Genomic DNA, 21,259 nt, shown 5'->3' on the forward strand with positions numbered 1-21,259 from the left:
TCTTCATATGCATCACCCATTAATTGTCAGACCAAGACGACGAGGCGGACTCAGCTGCGGAGGTTCAGGCAAAACTTTATTTTGAAAACACAGGTTCAGGATGAGAAAAAGTACAAACAAAAAGCGCTCCAACGGAAGAATGAATCAGGATGACTAGAAACAAAACAAGGTTTCAAACACAAAGCGCTCCAAACAGGAGGTAAGGCAAAACATAAAGCGCTCCAAAAGGAGGAAAAATTCAAGTTGGCTAGGATCAAAAGTTACAAACACAAAGCACTCCAAATGGAGGATAATGTACAGAATAACTATGATAGCTATGGCGAGAGGCTGACGTGAGTGACCTTAGATGAAAGACACTTCTGCACAAGACAAGGGAAACTAAGGCAATATATACACAGGTGGTAATGGGGAACAGGTGGAAACAATAGGTGATTAGGTGACCAGAGGAAGGGCAAGTACGCAGACATGAGGAGGGTGAAGCCTTCAAAATAAATGGAAATGACATGGCATGACATTAATCTTGAAGTCAGTTTGTATCCATGTTCACAAGTTCAACAGAGGAGGGTAGAGCCAAAAATTATACTCAAGTAAGAGTAGCGTTGTTAGGTTTTGTGTTACCTTCTAGTGTGTTCCTGTGATTGCCCATTGATTTCACCTGTTGTTCCTGCTTCTAGTGTATCATCCAAACTGCATCCTCCTGTGTCGCTCACCTGTTTCTCGTTGTCTCGTTACCCCTTGCCTGTGTGTGTGTATATAAGCTCTCAGTTTCTTTTCACTCCTTGTTGTGTCATTGTCGATGTCTATCCCAGTGTCTATATCTACTTCTGAAGCCCTCGTGTTCCTGCATTCCCTGTTTGAGTGAGGTTTGATGCCTTTTATTTGATCCCCTGGCCTTTTGTTGATACGTTGTGCTTTTGTTAATTATCATTAAACCAATTTTGAGTTCACTGCTACCCGGCTGTGCCTTCTTGCCTTGCCTTGGATTTGTTTCCCTGCTTTTGGGTCCACACCACTCGTCCGCCCTCAGTCCTTGACAAGCGTTACTTCAAAATAATATTACTCAAGTAAAAGTAGTCATCCAAAAAATGTACTCAAGTACAAGTGATAAAGTATTTGGTGAAAAAAATACTCAAGTATATTAGTAATGAGTAACATTGTGAGTAACTGCTTACGATCTTGTTTTTCTTTTCTCTGCACAAAGTTATCTATATGAACAGTTATTATTATACCACATTAAGCCAAAGAAATACAAAAAAATCCAGCAAGAGAAAAACAAATCAACACAACTGAAACATCATTCGTCCAAAGAGAATGAGTGCCTTCTAGTAGAGAAAATAGTTCTTGGTTTGAATAATTGAATATTCATTCATAGTTCCTATTATGAAATTAAAAGGATCATATTTCCAGTTTTCCGTGTTCAATCAGTGCCAAATATATACTTGGAGAGAGGTTATAATCTGCACTTTCGAGTCATGTTGACAGCAGCGCTCTAGGTCAAATACAGTGATCTTTCGCTACTTCGTGCTTCAAACTTCGTGCCCTCAGTCCATCGCGGATTTTTTTTTTTTTCAATTAAAAAAAAAGATAAATAAATAAATACAGATGAGATGTCCCGAGCCGATCGTGCAGTCTCACACTCGCTTCCTCCCTCCCTCTCCCTGCTGTTTTTACATCAGAGAGTGAACTGGAGTTGCTTATTAAACTAAACGCTGATTGACAGACGGTTAAGCTTTGATCTTGACAGAGACTCAACCTTCAAAGGGCCGCATGCGTCAATCATCGTTTAACTTGTTAAACAGTTGTTGTGGCAACTCATTGTGTGTAAGTGAGCTGCTGGAGCGGATTTGAGTGGACACTCAATAAAGGATTTCATGAAGACAAGCATTTTTTTTTCTACTTTTTTTAAATGGATTAGGCGTCTACTTTTTTTCTTGTTTAAAAATAATTCTGTGGGACAGTAACATGTTTAAAACTTATTGTGATTAGATTTAAAATGCTTAAAAAATTACATAGATACATATATATACTGTACTAAAAAGAGGGCTGTCAAACGATTAAAATTTTTAATCGAGTTAATCACAGCCTAAAAATTAATTAATCGTAATTAATCACTGTTCAAACCATCTCTAAAATATGCCATATTTTTCTGTAAATTATTGTTGGAATGGAAAGTTAAGACACAAGACAAATATATTTATTTAACATACTGTACATAAGTACTGTATTTGTTTATTATAACAATAAATCCACAAGATGGCATTAACATTATTAACATTCTTCCTGTTAAAAGGGATCCAAGCATAGAAAGACTTGTATTTCTTAAAACATAAATGTGAGTACAAGTTATAGTAATTTTATATTAAAACCCCTCTTAATGTTTTCGTTTTTATAAAATTTGTAAAATTTTCAATCAAAAAAAAAGCTCACCATTGTTGATGTCGAGCGGGACGTCACATTGGCTCCCTGCCGTTCTTCCACAGTGTCTTTAACTATGTAAGGTAGTGATTGAAATACACCACAAGGTGTCAATGGTGAGTTTTGAATTAATTAGAGATCTAGCCAAGGCAAAGTCTGAGTAAGTTTTATGTGTATTTTGCACAGCTATTTTGATTGGGAATGCCAGTTCTCTTTGCATTGAGCGTTTTTCTTTTTGTGACTATTATTTTTTTTTGAGAGATAGGAATATTATTTTTGTTGTGCTTTCACTAAATGATACTGTAGCGACTTAACTGTTCCGCCCAAATGCATGTTGGGAAGTTGGGCAACCATGACTGTCAGTGGTGGCCGCAATGGTATATGTTGTGCTCAATAAAGCGTGTTAGAAGCGTGTTACAAGAAAAAGATCATCTCCGGTCATTTGTCCCCATGTCGCTTGCAACAATAGTTATGTTTATTATGAAAGAGTTGCCAAAGCGTATGCCAATAAACGGTGCGATCCAATGAGCGCCTATGTCCACTTGCATTCCTTTGCCTTTTAGTTCTCAATGGGCTAAAAACGGCGTCATTGTAATCTGTTTGAGGCAATGCATGAGCAGGTCATTCCGCGCATGCGTTAAATGCGTCAAATATTTTAACGTGATTAATTTTAAAAATTAATTACCGCCCGTTAACGCGATAAATTTTGACAGCACTTATATATATATATATATATATATATATATATATATATATATATATATATATATATATATATATATACGTATATACGCATATATAAATATATGGGTTTTTTTATTATACTTTGGGGGAAAAGGTAAAAAATGTCATATGTATCTCTTTCCAATGATAGATCTGAATAAATACATTGAACTTTTTTTTTTGGGGGGGGGGGGGGGGCGCTACGTCACAGTTTTCGATTATTATTATTATAAAAACAAGGGATACTTCAAATTTTATGGTTCTTTAAAGACGTGATTGAACAGGCCGGCATGATCATACAACGGCAAGCTTGAGTCTAATTGGTATAATTGAATCGTGTGATTATTGTTGCGTTGTCTCATCGGTGAAACTCGTAGAGCCTCTGGCAAAAAAAGTAAAATCTGATCTGTATGAAGTGGAAAAATGTAACGACTTGTGTAGCCTAAAGTAAGAGTAAGATTAGTGTTTCTTCTTCACAAATTCACTCAAGTAAAAGTCAAAAGTATGGCATGGTAAAACTACTCTTAAAAGTACTTTTTTCTCAAAATGTTATTCAAATAAAAGTAGCGGCATTAATGTAATGCGTTACTACCAAATTCTAAACATGTCTTATACATTACAACCAGTGTTGTTAATCTTACTGAAAAAAAGTAATTAATTATAGTTACAAATTACTTCTCCCAAAAAGTAATTGCGTTACTAACTCAATTACCTGAATGTAAGAGTAATTAGTTACTTGGCAAAGTAATTGGTGATAATTACTTTTTTTTTTTTCCCTCAAAAAAAAAAAAAAAAACATTGGCCACACGATGGGAAGTTTTTTGTGAAGGTTTTTGGTACAATTGGCCCGAGCCCAATTCTTTACCCTAATTTACCGTTTACCCTGAATCAACTGTTAAAAGTTGTTAAAATTGCTCCCATTATTGCATTAGTTCCCTTCTCTCTACTTTCGACATATGAAAGTTTTAAAACTGTTTCATCATTTAAAGATAGATTCAAGTCAAGATTTTGCCGATTTAGAAGTATTTTAGATTAAAAGTTACTTAGGTTCGCCAGGAAGGTTCTCTACAACAGAGCCGTCCTAAAAAGTCTACTGCTTTAAGATGGCGGCTGTCTACTAACTCATTTAGTGCCATGTCTGTCATTTTGCATCTAGTTATATGTATGTACAGTACATGTGGTATCTACCATGTCTACCATATCTACCATAACATGCGGGCGTAGTTTGTAGGCTATCGGCTACAATATGTATTATTGGAGCTACCTAGCATCGCGTTTGCTCGGCGTCACAACTTTCTTGCCTCCTCCCTACTCCTGCTCTGCTCTGTCGTCTCGGTGAGTCCGTTTCCCTCAGACTTTTCGACCAATATAGTAACGCATATTAACACATGCCTTTCCGTCCTCAGTAACGGTAACGGCGTTGCCAAGATGAGAAAAGTAATTAATTAAATTACCCACTACTGAAAAAAATAACGCCGTTAGTAACGCCGTTATATTGTAACGCCGTTATTAACAACACTGATTACAACACAGACTGTGTAAAACAGCTACATGACCGTTTACAATTGATAACAGTGGCTAGCAATATCTGGCTAACAATGATCTTATCCTCTACTTCAATGGTCATCACTTGTTGGCTTAATCAAAACTTGAGGCATAATACACAACCATCCTTTTTCACACCACTTAGTCCTGTACAGAGTCACGGGAACCTAAAGTCCATACAAACTTAATTATTGAGGAAAGGTTTCGGTACAGACAAACATCCACTCTGCCTGTACTTGAGACAGGAAAGCTACTACACCATCAGTGACTCCATACTACTACTTATTTTTTTTATAGTACAGTAAGTCATGAATGTTTCAATACTAGTTATGCAAACCTTCCAAGAATGAGCAACCTCATCATTCCTGAATATCTAACCACCAATCTTTTCATCTGGTTCCACCTGGCTAGCTATGAAATCTGCTGATCTTTCTCTCTTAATCTCTCCATCTCCAGACCTCCCCTTCTTTTACGCCATCTTCTCACCGAGGCAGGATGGGGAATATTTCTTTAAGCTCCCTTTTCTCTCATCTTGTATCAGGAAACTCTGACTGCAGGGCAGTTTCGCTGGCTTTCAATAAAGTCTTGGATCCCGTGCCTGTATGAGAAACCGCAGCTTCGATTACACAAAATGAAGCACCACACAACCCTGGGCAAGCGAAAGGTGTTTTCAATAATTACTTATTATATGTGTTTAGCGAATCAGAAACATCTGCGCTGAATTTGACTGAAAGAGCCCCAAAACATTCCTAAAATAGGAGTGACGCACGCAGGCTCGAAGACACTCTCTCTCGCTCTCTTTCTCCCTCTCTTGCACACACTCACTCACACACACACACACACACACACTGCACCATTGTCACGACGGGTCTATTTACAGGCTGTTTTTTTAGCTGGCCACAGCTGCGGAAATGAATATCAAATGTAGTTCTACCCCCATAAATCAAAACCTTTTGCCATGTTCTGACTTTCTCCCTCCATTTAAAGTTAATTCACATGGGCGGTGTGCATTACACTTACGCCTGACGGCTTAGTTCTTTCCTCTGAGTTTTAAGAACCTGAAGGTCAAGAAGACACAAAACTTCATCAAAGCTTGTGTTGAATGTACAGAGATTTCATAGCGCTTTAAGAATTATATGTACTAACAGAGCATTTGAATGAGGAATTTTTTTTTTTTTTTTCAAAAATCAGTAAAGTTGTTGTCACACAGAAGATGGGGGCTATAGGAATGGTGTGTGCTCAATGTCCAGTGTATCACAAAAGTGAGAACACCCCTCGCATTTCTTCAGATATTCAAGTATATCTTTTCATGGGACAACACTGACAAAATGGCACTTTGACACAAGTGTTGAAATTCGCCTCCCCAGACAAGCCGCTGCTGCCTCCGCGCGCGCCAACCGGGAAGGCGGAACTTCGCGCGTTCATCTCTGATATTAACCCTTTGTACTGACTCCATGTTCCAAAAGTTTGAAAAGACTCACCGAAAGCAGGTTGACAATTTATTCGTCGACAATGGTCAAAAACAAGGCAAAAACAGACGACGGAGGGACAATTCTGGATCCAAAACAAGGCTACATGTTTCCGAGCAGCAAAATCTGTCTTATCTCAGTGTCCAGTGTTTTTTAGTCCGTCGGCCGGCCAGAGGTGTGTTCAGGCGTTGCTTTGGGATCATCCTTCTCTGGCCGGTTTCGGGCTGCTTAGGTTCGTGCATGGATGGGATGTGGTTGCCACAGCGACCGACGCTGGTCTTGACGTCACAAGCGCCTGCTATCAACTTTATTATCCGGCTGGCACTACTTGTTTTAGGACAAAGCGCGCTGGTCTTTGTCCTTGTTAGTTTGTCGAGAGGACTGATTGCCAGAGTTTGGTGCGTCAATCTTGCTCGTGGCGCACACGTTTTGGGCTTCTGTGATAAGATGGCGTTGTGTATCTATTCTGTTTCTTTAAACTATGGTGTGCTATTTATTTTACATTAGGTGTGTTAGAGTAGTGCAGTCCTACAGTGAATATGAGAAATGATACTATTCCCTGATTGATTATATTACGTGTGTTCGAGTAATACAAACAGTTAGACGGTGCCTACGAGAAACGGTGCCATTTTTCCTTTTCCCCCTTATGACCGCCGATAAAGTGATTCACTTTACTGTGTTCAAGGCCACTGAGTGCAGTCTGCCTAAACTATAGTTAAATGAATGTGTTATACTAATGCAAACAATTATATGGTGTGTGCGAGAACGGTACCTTTTCCCTTCACAATAAAAAGTAGTCTGTGTGCAGCTTATATAATAATAATAAATTTTCCCCTCCAAAATAACTCAAAATATAGCCATTAATATCTAAACCGCTGGTAACAAAAGTGTGTACACCCCATAGAAACTACGTACATCCCTAAATGTCTAAATTGAGTACTGCTTGTCATTTTCCCTCCAAAATGTTATGTGATTCGTTACAGGAGTGCTGTCAGCATTGCTGCAGAGATTGAAGAGGTGGGGACTCAGCCTGTTTGTGCTCAGACCATACACCGCACTCTACATCAAATTGGTGTGCATGGCTGTCACCCCAGGAGGAAGCCTCTTCTGAAGACGGTACACAAGAAAGCTCGCCCGTCTCATCAGACCATAGGACGTGGTTCCAGTAATCCATATGCTCTGTTGACATGTCTTCAGCAAACTGTTTGCGGGCTTTCTTGTGTAGCACATGTGTGTATGTAGCACATCACTAGTACTACTCATAGTGTGTAAACGTCATCTAGTCAAATATTTATTGGTTTTACCTCATGAAAAACTGTTGTCACAACTCAACCAATTTCACTTGAATTTTCTAGTTTTGAGTTTCAGTTAAGTAGTTTGAACTCAGAATTGGAACTGGACTTCTGTAGATAACAAGTTGCTCCAAGTGGGAATCCAACGCCCCTGGCCAACATGGCAGTGAGGTGCATTAACAAGTTAACTGAGCTAAACAGGAGTAGTTTTGAAAGTACAGTGGGGCAAATAACCAGTGTTGTCACAGATTACTTAAATAAGTAATTTAATTACTGATTACTGATTACACCGATTACTTTATTATCAAAGTAACTAAGTTACTTTAAAAGTAACTTATCAGTTACTTTTTACCAATTTTTCTCCTTTTGCTGCCTCAACATAAAAATTACAACAAAAAAATGTCATCACATGTAATTGAATTTTTCACATAAGGCTTAATCTTTGAGTTAGCCGGGGTTTAATTAGTCGATGGAGTTGATTTCAACCACCATTGACTCGCGTAGCTTAGCCACCCCGGAGCTCTGAAACTAACAAATAACTGACAAACTGCACGGAATTTGTTCAAATCAACTCCCAACGACTAAATAAACCCCACTAACTCCAAGATAAAGCCTAATGTCAAAAATTCTGAACTTCCCCTTTAAAATAAAGACCTAGCTGTTAAAATATTTTCTATAAAAGTTGTAAAGCAATAAAACAAACAACAAAAATTAATGAAATGAACAAGAATCCTACAACGTATTTCATAATGGGTCAAAATCATTTTTTGAGCAGATCATTTGACTAGCACCTAAGACACTAGCTTTTGCTTTGTTAAGCCAAAACTACACCTGTGGCGGCAAGATGGATATTAAGAATTTCTGTAAACCTAAGTTTCAAACTCAACCAACAACAAATGAGCTTGAACAGTTTTATATATATGTTTATATACAGTATTGGCCAAAAGTTTGGCGACACCTCAAACGTGGATACTTTGAAGAATGTAGAATATAAAACCTGTTTTCTGTTATTTCGCTTTTTTTGGCCATTCCACATGTTCGTTCATAGTTTTGATGTATTCAGAGAGGATTTACAATAGTAGTGAAAATATGTAAAACGCAAAAATGTTTAGGTGTGTCCAAACTTTTGACTTTTGTTTGTCATCAACATGCTTTACCCCCAGCCCCACAAAAGTAAAACTCTGCCTATGGTTACAAACACTGACAATAAAATGTGCATAAAGGCTGGTTACAAACTGTAGAAGTGCTGGCTGTCTTGTTACCTGTAGGCTGTTTCGAGTTTTGTCGAGTTGTACTGTAATTCCAAGTGCTTCTTTGTTGATTTAGCGACCGACAGTCATTTTCAGCCAGCGTAAAGTTTGCAACGCACAGAGATATTTTTGTCATCTTTACTGGACAGAAATGTGGAGTAATGGCTGTATTTCCAGTGAGCAAACGCATCCATTTGCGGTATATATTCTGCCTTTCACTGTTAGCCTCGCTGCCTCGTCAGAATGCTACGTTGTTGACCGCCGTGGCAGACAGCCTCAAACAGCATCGTAATACACGTGACCCGTTTTTTTTTTCCCCCCGATGAGAAACGCTCTTCGTACATGACTACAGTATTCTTCAATCTACATACATTATGAGGCAAAAACAAAATAGTAACGCACAGGCACTAGGGAAACTACTTTTAATCGGATTACTGGCTTGGAAAAATGAACGCGTTAGATTAGTCGTTACTGAAGAAAGTAATCAGATTACAGTAACGCGTTACTAAGTACTACAACTGTTACTAAGTAACGCGTTACTGCAACAACACTGCAAATAAGTATTTAGTCAACCACCAACTTTGCAAGTTCTCCTACTTTAAACGATTAGAGAGGCCTGTAATTGTCAACATGGGTAAATCTCAACCATGAGAGACAGAATGTGTGTGTGTGTGGGGGGGTGGACAGAAAATCACATTGTTTGATTTTTAAATAATTTATTTCCAAATTAGAGTGGAAAATAAGTATTTGGTCACCTACAAACAAGCAAGATCTCTGGCTGTCAAAGAGGTCTAACTTCTTCTAACGATGTCTAACGAGGCTCCACTCGTTACCTGTATTAATGGCACCTGTTTTAACTCATTGTTAGTATAAAAGACACCTGTCCACCTGTCAGTCACACTCCAAACTCCACTATGGCCAAGACCAAAGAGCTGTCGAAAGACACTGTCAAAGAAAACAATAATTTGTACATATATACATGCATATATCTTAACATTTTTAAATAAAATACTGTGTTTATTTATTTATTTACTTATCTTAAATTGGGAAAAAATTCTGCGATGGACTGAGGGCACGAAGTAGCGAGGGATCATTGTAATCTCAAGTTAGCTTAATAAGAAGTTTTATGTTTTTTAAGTCTGGATATTGTTTAATGGCTCCTTAACACCTGCCATTTTTCTGGTCTGGGAGGCCATGGTGTTCCACCTAAGAAAGGTTTAATAATAAACTGAATTCTCTGAAAAGCAGTTATGTACATTTACTGTTTAACTTTAGAAAATATATTTGAATCATTACATTGTGTATGCAGGTGTAGGAGGGTGTATTCAAAGCATCGGAGGTCTTGGACTCGGTTTTTATCTCTTTTTTTTTGTGGGATTAGTTGGGATCCAGTGCTGTCCAAACCTTATCCTGACCTACAGCCAGGCCAAACCAACAGACACACTCCAAATCAAGCCATGGGACAATAGACATGGCTTTCTGTTGATTTAACAGGTCTGGGTGCCTGGTAAAGGGGGATTGGGGATTCCTGCTCTGATGTCTAAATGTAAGGGAGGGTGAGGGAAGGAGAGAAGCATTGCCAAAGGGGAACGATTGGTGCGTGCGTCTCTGTGTGTTGGGGTAGGACAGAGCAGGAGGGGGGTCACATAAGGCTGTGCGGTGATTGTGTATGTTTGGGACAGTGGAATGTGAGGGAGGGAAAAGAGGACATGCAGCAAGTGACATCCTTCTAATACCAGGACTAATCTCCAGCAAAGGCATGTAGTGCAGACACACTTATACCAACAGATGGAAGATAGACATACCTTCCAGTGTTTTGTGTTCATAGTTCTGACTTTGCATAATTCTGAATTTTGGTTGCATTTTTTTTTTTTTTTTTCAATTCAGTAGGTCGTTTTTTAAGAATTGTAGCCAACCTTTAAGCACCTAGTGTCGGACACTTGTACAGGATCCACCACAGGGACCTCAGGTTTTGATATCTGTATATATATATTTTTTTCTCATACACTGCACCGCCATGCGTTATTAGTAGGTTTGTTCCGATCATGTTTATTTGCTCCAGATCCGATAGTTTGAGTATCTGCCGATCCCGATATTTCCCGATCCGATTGCTTTTTTTTGGCTCCCGATTCAATTCCAATCATTCCCGATAATTTTTCCCGATCATATGCATTTTGGCAATGCATTATGAAAAAAATGAATAAAACTCGGACGAATATATACATTCAACATACAGTACATAAGTACTGTATTTGTTTATTATGACAATAAATCCTCAAGATAGCATTTACATTATTAACATTCTTTCTGTGAGAGGGATCCACGGATAGAAAGACTTGTAATTCTTAAAGGATAAATGTGACTTTGTATATTGTGACTGAATATTGCCATCTAGTGCAGGGGTGTCCAAACTTTTTGCAAAGGGGGCCAGATTTGGTGTGGTAAAAATGTGGGGGGCCGACCTTGGCTGACGTCCTTTACGTAGAACAATATATTTAAGCAAATTTTAGCAAACCATTCTGTGTGTCACATTTGCTTTATTTTTTTTTTAATTAATAATTTCAACAATCTCGCAACTAGCCTTTGTGGCGTTCTCTTTTGACTCTCGGGCTCTTACGAAATACTGCTGCTGGGAAATTAAACTAGCTTCAAGTTGCTTCAATTTCTCTCTGCGTATCTTCCCTATAATATTGTCGTACATGTCAGCGTGTCTTGTTTGGTATTATCGCCTCACATTGAACTTTTTAAAAACAGCTACTGTCTTTCCAAATGAGGCAGACCGAGTTGTTGCGTATTTTAGTGAAGAAATAGTCCAATTTCCACCTATCCTTGAAGCGTCGGCCGTCGCAGTAAACTTTCTTTTTTTTTTGTTGATTGTCAGCATTTTAGAAAATTGGAAGCAAAGGATCACACGAGGTAATGTTGCTTAGAGTGCTGCTGCCTTTTAGTGGGTAAATGAGGAGCAGCATTAAGTGTGTGAGCTACTTCATATGCTGGTAACAGCACTGCTGACCAATTTATTAAGTCTGTGTGCGGGCCAGACGTAATGGATTTTATGACAGAGGCTGGGGGCCGGACGAAGTTTGACCGCGGGCCGCATTTGGCCCCCGGGCCGGACTTTGGACATGTCTGATCTAGTGTATTTGTTGAGCTTTTAGTAAATGATACTGTAGCCATTTAACTTCTGCCCAAATGCATGATGGGAAGTGCAACCATGACTGTGCGTCGTGGTACCAATTGATATATCTTCTTTGCGTTGAGTAATAACATACGGTGTTAAGAAAAAGATCAACTACTACTTTTCTTCCCCACATTGCTTCCCACAATTATTCTAATCGTTGGGAGTGGGATTGTAAGGCTTTAGCCATTTAAAAAAAAGGCTCCAAAGGCTGCCAAAATTCTCTCTACTCATTATACGCTGCCTTTTAGCTCTATATACTGCATGGGTAAAACGGCGCCATTATAGATTGAATGCGACAATGCGTGAGTGGGTCGTGCAGCGCATGCGTTAATTGCGTTAAATATTGTAACGGGATAAATGTAAAAAAATATTAATTCTCGCCGTTAACGTGATAAATTTGATAACCCTACCTTAAGCTTAAACTAAAGACTGGAAGAGTGTAACACATTAAGTCTGTAACGTTAAATACAATTAGAAAACGCTTTAATTTAAAAATATATATATTAAAAAAAGGCATGTCCGATATTTTTTTGCCGATTCCGATACTTTGAAAATGACGTGATCGGACCCGATCCTCTAGTTATTAGTAGTGATAAACAAATTGCAGGGTTCGCGAAGGTCCTTGAAATCCATGAAAATGCTTGGATTTGACTCATGTTTTCAAGGTTTTTAAAAATGCTTGAATTTTGCGTGAAGTACTAGAAATTGCTTGAAAGTTTTAGGCACCAGTATTAATTACTGTCTACGCCTCAAAAAAGTAAGTTAGTTACTTTACTGATTACTTTATTATCAAAGTAACTAAATTACTTTAAAAGTGAATTACTTTAAAAGTAATTATCAGTTACTTTTTACCAATTTTTCTCACTTTGCAACTCAACATAAGAATGACAACAGAAAAATGTCATCGCATGTAACTGACTTTCCGATAATTGAGTTTAAAGGGGAAGATCAGAATTTTTCGCATAATGCTTAACCTTCAAGTTAGCCGAGGTTTAATTAGTTGATGGAGTTGATTTCAACCACCATTGACTTGCGCTAGCTTAGCCACTCCGGAGCCCTGAAACTAACAGATAAAAGACAAACGGCATGGAATTTGTTGAAATCAACTCCACCGACTGATTAAACCCCCGCTAACTCGAGGATTAAGCTTAATGTCAAAAATTCTAAACTTCAGGTTAGGGTTTAGGAGTTTCCAATGTAAAACAATGCAAATTGACTGTACAATAATCAACAACACACAAATACATAGCAAAGTGCGGATGCGCACGCACAACCCGGAAGTACGCCGTACACACATGCGGTCAACTTGGCCACAAAAGGTGGCAGCAACTAAGCACATTACACTCAGTCGGAATTACACCACATCCCAAAGATGCTAAACGAGCATGTCACCTCACGGCACAAATGTACAACACAAATATGACGTAAACAATGCTTGCCAACTTGGAGCGATGACTACCCGTTGCAATGGCAAAGCTAGGAAACGGCCGCGCATGTAGGGGGTCCAACCTATCGCTGGAACCCTCCAGAATGAAGGAAAAATACAAACGTTCATTAATGGACATACACAGAACAACATTCCCTCGCACAGCGCAATAGGTGGCTGCACTCGGATTGAATGTGCACCCGCATAGGCACATGCCTTTCTCAGTCCCAATACATTTAGCTTGTGTGACTCGAGTCTAAAACAGGAAATAACTGTGAGTGGTTACCATGGAAACGAATACGTAGCGGACACCTTGCTCGCATTTTCGATTCAAAATGCTCTTCGTACATGACTACAATATTCTTCATTCTACATACAGTGGGGCAAATAAGTATTTAGTCAACCACTAACTGTGCAAGTTCTCCCACTTGAAAATATTAGAGGCGTGTAATTGTCAACATGGGTAAATCTCAACCATGAGAGACAGAATGTGGAAAAAAAACTGAAAATCACATTGTTTGATCTTTAAAGAATTTATTTGCAAATCATGGTGGAAAATAAGTATTTGGCCTAAAAGTTCATCTCAATACTTTGTTATGTACCCTTTGTTGGCAATAACGGAGGCCAAACGTTTTCTGTAACTTTTCACAAGCTTTTCACACACTGTTGCTGGTATTTTGGCCAATTCCTCCATGCAGAGCTCCTCTAGAGCAGTGATGTTTTGGGGCTGTCATTGGGCAACACGGACTTTCAACTCCCTCCTTACCCCGTGGCGTCAAAATGATAGCTAGAACGGGGAGCAAAAATCCCAGAACCACAAGGGGGGACCTAGTGAATGACCTACAGCGAGCTGGGACCACAGAAACACAGGCTACTATCAGTAACACAATGCGCCACCAGGGACTCAAATCCTGCACTGCCAGACGTGTCCCCCTGCTGAAGAAAGTACACGTCCAGGCCTGTCTGCGGTTCGCTAGAGAGCATTTGGATGATCCAGAAGAGGACTGGGAGAATGTGTTATGGTCAGATGAAACCAAAATAGAACTTTTTGGTAGAAACACAGGTTCTCTTGTTTGGAAGAAAAAGAATACTGAATTGCACCATACCCACTGTGAAGCATGGGGGTGGAAACATTATGCTTTGGGGCTGGTTTTCTGCAAAGGGACCAGGACGACTGATCTGTGTAAAGGAAAGAATGACTGGGGCCATGTATCAAGAGATTTTGAGTGAAAATCTCCTTTCATCAGCAAGGGCATTGAAGATGAGACGTGGCTGGGTCTTTCAGCATGACAATGATCCCAAACACACAGCCAGGGCAACAAAGGAGTGGCTTCGTAAGAAGCATTTCAAGGTCCTGAAGTGGCCTAGCCAGTCTCCAGGTCTCAACCCCATAGAAAATCTGCGGAGGGAGTTGAAAGTCCATGTTGCCCAACGACAGCCCCAAAACATCACTGCTCTAGAGGAGATCTGCATGGAGTAATGGGCCAAAATACCAGCAACAGTGTGTGAAAAGCTTGTGAAGAGTTACAGAAAACGTTTGGCCTCCATTATTGCCAACAAAGGGTACGTAACCAAGTATTAAGATGAACTTTTGGTATTGACCAATTTTCCACGATGATTTGCAAATAAAGTCTTTAAAAATCAAACAATGTGATTTTCTGGTTTTTTTTCACATTCTGTCTCTCATGGTTGAGGTTTACCCATGTTGACAATTACAGGCCTCTCTAATATTTTCAAGTGGGAGAACTTGCTCAATTAGTGGTTGACTAAATACTTATTCGCCCCACTGTACATTATGAGGCAATAACAAATATCCACTTAGCTCGGCTTCGTCGCCGCTACTCAACTGGTTCTAGATCGACTCCCCTTGTTGTACAAGAAAATGCCACTTATCTTATTGTAAGGAGTAAGAGATATTGTAATCACGTTGTAAAGAGCTTTACTAGTTTCGGCGGAAACGGAATAGTTTTTTATTGTTGTGACCTGCAATCCCACACAAACGTAGATCGAGATATCATTTAGCTTAGCAACTGGAAGTGTGAGAGTCATTTTTCAAGTGCCCCTAAGTTCAAGAAGGTGCATTCATCACCGTTTCCTCAGCCGAGACTTGTGTCTCCGTCCATCGAACAGCATGCTATCAATACACCAGCACCTCTGCTATTGGACAGAGTTTGCCACAAAAGGCTCTCAAACGCACCCTCCCGGGGGTTTCTGAATCAGCACCTTTCAAACTAAATTTCTCGAGCCTCCAGTGTTGTAGAACATTTTGAGAGACGTTTGTGTACTTGCGAGAAGGCACTTTATATAATTTCTACCTCATTGTTAAAAAAACAAAAAAAACAACAACAGAAAACAGATATCGTTTAAAAAGTACTTGAAAAACTGGAAAAATAATTTTGAAAATCCTTAAAAAGTGCTTGAATTTGGCCATTAAAAAGATGTCCGAACCCTGATATTGGTGGGAGGGTGCATCTTGGCCAGAGGACGAACAACATTAATTTTTTAACTCATTGGCTGCTATTGACAGCCATAGAAGTCCAATTCATTTGAACTGCCAGGGTGGCAGGGAATGACATTCTCTAGTAGTGCGAAACTCGTTGAAATTTATAACAGAGGGATGACTGGACGCCACATTATTGGACGTTTAGAATCTTGGGAAGGATGAATTTTTTTTTTTTTACAATGGCATGCTTAGCTGGCAGCCATCTTGAGTAGGTCAAGCAACGGTTGGAAACTAAATCTCGAACAGTACATATTGCGCAGTATCTGTGCTTTATTTCTTAGTGCTCCCAGATGCCGATGACATTTTTGCAGTGCCATATCGTTACCAATACTAGTATCAGTATACAGTAGGTGCAATACTAGCTTCAACCTGGTCAATGTGCAACGCGGTGCTTATTTGTTTTCGACACAGCCTGGTTTGCTTATATCAGACACTTGCGAAACATACCAATTTAACTTATCCAATCACACACATACTGGTTCCTATGCTTTGCTTACTAAGCCTTCTTCCAACCTGCTGCTGAATAGTCACATTCATAGCCAGCAGAGGCGAAGCACCTTAATAAAACCGCAAGGACTTGCTGAGTGGCACCTTGCCAATTTACACTTTATTCAGATCCAACAAGTGTTATCATAATCGGCCTGCTAGAAGGTGTCATAAAAACACTTTCGTTGTTAAATATAGAGAGGAAAAACATAACTTTGAAGGCTAGTTTACAGTATTTTGAATTGAGGTTGCTGTCTTGTAGATGTAAGAGAGCCGCAAGTATAACAGCATCAACAGTCTGTCACGTTGACATGAACTTCAATATTGGTCAGCTTGTATGTACATATAATAGTGTTGAATAGTGCTGAGGTAAAGGAAAAATATCAATGGGAGGGAGCTGTCAAGCCAATGGATCGTAACACTGAGTTCTGTCTATGATTTATAGTAAGTGGGAAAACAGCTGCTCTTAAAAACAGAAATAAAAAACAATTTTGCTTAACATTTCTATACATTACTGACTTTTTTTACTGCTTATGTGGAACTTTTCTGTTTTCATCGGCTGTCACTGGGCGCTCGTGGTTATGTCCAGTTATAGCATACTGTACATACTATTAAAGCGAAAGCTCCCCGTGCAACCCTTTTCACGGAAAAGTGGAAGAATCTGACGCATTAATCTGTTAACTAGGCTTTAACACTCAAAAAAAGATGGAGAAAATTATTCGACTAGATTTTTAAAAAATTATCAGATAAAGATGTTATAAATTTGCACTGTGAAAGTTAGTATCGGTCAATACAGATTTATTTTGCATTAATCATTTAGCCTATCGATTTATTTGGTTCATGTTGGTGAGAAATATAGACCAAATATGTTTGGTCTTATTAATGTCCCGTCCCCAGCAAAAAGGGTACATACAGGTTATGCTGTTATATTGTCCCTACTAATATTAAGACTAGGGCTGTCAAACGATTAAAATTTTTAATCGAGTTAATTACAGCTTAAAAATAATTAATCGTAATTAATCGCAATTCAAACTATCTATGAAATATGCCATACTTTTCTGTAAATTATTGTTGGAATGGAAAGATAAGACACAAGACGGATATATACATTCAACATACAAAGTACTGTATTGTTTATTCTCTTAAAGCGATCCATGGATAGAAAGACTTGTAGTTCTTAAAAGATAAATGTTAGTACAAGTTATAGAAATTTTATATTAAAACACCTCTTAATGTTTCCTTTTATTCAATTTTTTTTTTTTTAATTTTCAATCAAAAAATAAACTAGTAGCTCGCCATTGTTTATGTCAATAATTACACCATGCTCGCTCATTGTGCTGAAACCTATAAAAGCATTTGGGCCGAAGCACCAGAAGAGGGCGCCAAACACCAAAAGACAAGTAACAAGCGGACATGACACTGCTGTCATTTTAATCTGTTTGAGCGGGGCATGTGCGTTAATTGCGTCAAATATTTTAACGTGATTCATTTAACAAAAATAATTACCGCCCGTTAACGCGATAATTTTGACAGCCCTAATTTAGACCAAACCTATGCCCTTGACTGTGTGTAATCCAACATCGAAAATGAATCTTATGCGCTTTAATAAAAGTTGCATTTTAGTTTCATCCAATAGAATAATTTCAAAATTCTGTGATTAAAAAAAGCCTTTTTGTTTTTCCTGTTGTACCGAACCCATACCGAACCATGACCCCCATAACGAGGTGCGTACCGAACCATGAATTGTTTGTACTGTTACACCCTTAGTAAATATCTCTTAGAAAAAGTTAACATGGAGGAGAAAAGTTGCGATCAAATTTTCCATGGAACACTAGAGTCTTTGTCATCCGTCAATGCATTATTCTCATTGAAATACGTGGAATACTTGTCTATAATTTTTTTCCGACAGATCAAATTCTGGGATACCGCAGCGTCTGAGCCGCACCTGTAAGTCCACTTGCCTCCCCATCTGTAACCACAGGCAGCAAAGAGGGGACTGCAGAGTTTTCCCAGGCTCTCTGAGGGTGAATATAAAGACCAGTTTGTTCGCTGTGTGCCTACATCTACTGCGCCATCTCTTTGAACTGAGCAGCGATGTCAGCAGCTCACTGCCCCCAACCGCCACACCACCCCTCATGCGCCCACGGGGAGCGATAGGCTGGGCGCCAACAGATCCAACACACAACTAACGAGCAAACATATGTCGGCTGGCTCGTGTGAAAATATTTCTCAACATGCGCAGGTTGAGTACAGTCCTGTGAGGATCGTTTTGGGCATCCTTTGAGACCATCATGTGAAGAATACAGCAAATGTTGAAAAGCAATGTAGAAAGAGCCGTATTTTGTCATTGTGGGAGATTTTATGCAAGCGTTCCATCTCATTGTATATACAGTAAGTGTGAGTTAACTGTTTTTTCTTCTCTCTTGTGTGAAGTTTGGTGTTATTCTGTGCTGTGCGCCAGATTTGTTTGGTGTCATAATAAATGTCAAGTTTTTAAATAACATTTACTTCTCGCACAAATAAAAACATACTTGATCTTGCTCATACACACACAAATACACATTAAAATAATTCTCACAACAAAAAAAGGTATTGGTGTTTTGTTTGTTAGTTTTTAAAGCGGATTTAGGGTTAATAAGAGAACTTTTTGTGGTGTGATCAGGGGTGAAAGTGGTTGGAATTTCTTGCCGGAACTCCTCGTCGGGAGGCCAGAAATTTTATTTACAGTGGGGCAAATAAGTATTTAGTCAACCACCAATTGTGCAAGTTCTCCTACTTGAAAAGATTAGAGAGGCCTGTAATTGTCAACATGGGGAAACTTCAACCATGAGAGACAGAATGTGGGAAAAAAGAAAAAAACAGAAAATCACATTGTTTGATTTCTAAAGAATGTATTTGCAAATCATGGTGGAAAATAATTATTAAGTAGTGGCTGTCAAAGAGGTCTAACGAGGCTCCACTCGTTACCTGCATTATTGGCACCTGTTTTAACTCATTATCGGTATAAAAGACACCTGTCCACAGCCTCAGTCAATCACACTCCAAACTCCACTATGGCCAAGACCAAAGAGTTGTCGAAGGACACCAGAGACAAAATTGTAGACCTGCACCAGGCTGGGAAGACTGAATCTGCAATAGGTAAAACGCTTGGTGTAAAGAAATCAACTGTGGGAGCAATTATTAGAAAATGGGTACAAGACCACTGATAATCTCCCTCGATCTGGGGCTCCATGCAAGATCTCACCCCGTGGCGTCAAAATGATAACAAGAACGGTGAGCAAAAATCCCAGAACCACACGGGAGGACCTAGTGAATGACCTACAGAGAGCTGGGACCACAGTAACAAAGGCTATTATCAGTAACACAATGTGCCGCCAGGGACTCAAATCCGGCACTGCCAGACGTGTCCCCCTGCTGAAGCCAGTACACGTTCAGGCCCGTCTGCGGTTCGCTAGAGAGCATTTGGATGACCCAGAAGAGGACTGGGGGAATGTGTTATGGTCAGATGAAACAAAAATAAAACTTTTTGATAGAAACACAGGTTCTCATGTTTGGAGGAGAAGGAATACTGAATTGCATCCAAAGATCACCATACCCACTGTGAAGCATGGGGGTGGAAACATCATGTTTTGGGGCTGTTTTTCTGCAAAGGGACCATGACGACTGATCTGTGTAAAGGAAAGAATGAATGGGGCCATGTTTCGAGAGATTTTGAGTGAAAATCTCCTTCCATCAGCAAGGGCATTGAAGATGAGATATGGCTGGGTCCATTCAGCATGACAATGATCCCAAACACACAGCCAGGGCAACAAAGGAGTGGCTTCGTAAGTAGCATTTCAAGGTCCTGGATTGGCCTAGCCAGTCTCCAGATCTCAACCCCATAGAAAATCTGTGGAGGGAGTTAAAAGTCCGTGTTGCCCAACGACAGCACCAAAACATCACTGCTCTAGAGGAGATCTGCATGGAGGAATGGGCCAAAATACCAGCAACATTGTGTGAAAAGCTTGTGAAGAGTTACAGAAAACGTTTGGCCTCCGTTATTGCCAACATAAGGTACATAACAAGGTATTGAGATGAACTTTTGGTATTGACCAAATACTTATTTTCCACCATAATTTGCAAATAAATTCTTTAAAAATCAAACAATGTAATTTTCTGGGGGGTTTTTTTCACATTCTGTCTCTCATGGTTGAGGTTTTCCCATGTTGACAATTACAGGCCTGAATTTCGGGTTATGGTTAACAGCATATCAGTGCCAATGTAAAACAATGCAAACTGATGGCACAATAATCAACAACACACAAGTGGATTGTACAGTGCAATAAACACAAAGGTGGTGGCGGGCGCGGATGCGCGTGCAGCCGTGCACATTAACAACCCGGAAGTACTCCTCTTAACACACACACATGGTCAATTTGGCCACAAAACGTGCCAGCAACTAAGCACTTTACACTCAATCGGACTTACAACACATCCCACAGATGCTAAACGAAAACATCACCTCACGGCATAAATGTGCAACACGCATAACATGTAAACAAAGCTTGCCAACTTGGAGCGATGACTGCCCGTCGTTGCTACAGCAAAGCTACGAAACGGCCGCGCATGTAGGGGGTCCAACCTTTTGCTGATACCCTCTAGAATGAAGGAAAAATACTCACCTTCCTTCATGGATATCCACAGATCAACATTTCCTCGCAACGTCTCAACACTAGGCACGAATGTCCACCCGCCTCAGTCCCACAACACGTGACGCGAGACCAAAACAGGAAATAGCTAAGAGGTTGTCATGGAAACACGTACCAGGAACCTTTTATTTTAGCATTTTCTATTCAAAATGCTCTTCGTACATGACTACAATATTCTTCATTCTACATACGTTATGAGGCAATGAAAAAATAGTAACGCAGAGACACTAAGGAAACTAACTTTAATCAGATTACTGGTGTAGAAAAATGAACGCGTTAGA

At 39.5% G+C, this 21,259-nt stretch overlaps 1 long non-coding RNA gene across 1 annotated transcript in view; it reads left to right on the top strand.

The window, feature by feature from the left end:
- The window catches only part of LOC130923180 (uncharacterized), a 38,658-nt gene extending 19,924 nt beyond the window's left edge, over positions 1 to 18,734 (top strand). Inside the window, exons 2-3 of the long non-coding RNA XR_009064664.1 lie at positions 7,136 to 7,268; positions 18,200 to 18,734. This is a non-coding gene — a long non-coding RNA (uncharacterized LOC130923180). The remainder of the gene's footprint in view (positions 1 to 7,135; positions 7,269 to 18,199) is intronic.
- Positions 18,735 to 21,259: the final 2,525 nt, after the last annotated feature.

This window comes from Corythoichthys intestinalis, chromosome 10 (genome assembly GCF_030265065.1).
Source record: "Corythoichthys intestinalis isolate RoL2023-P3 chromosome 10, ASM3026506v1, whole genome shotgun sequence".
Lineage (NCBI taxonomy): Eukaryota > Metazoa > Chordata > Actinopteri > Syngnathiformes > Syngnathidae > Corythoichthys > Corythoichthys intestinalis.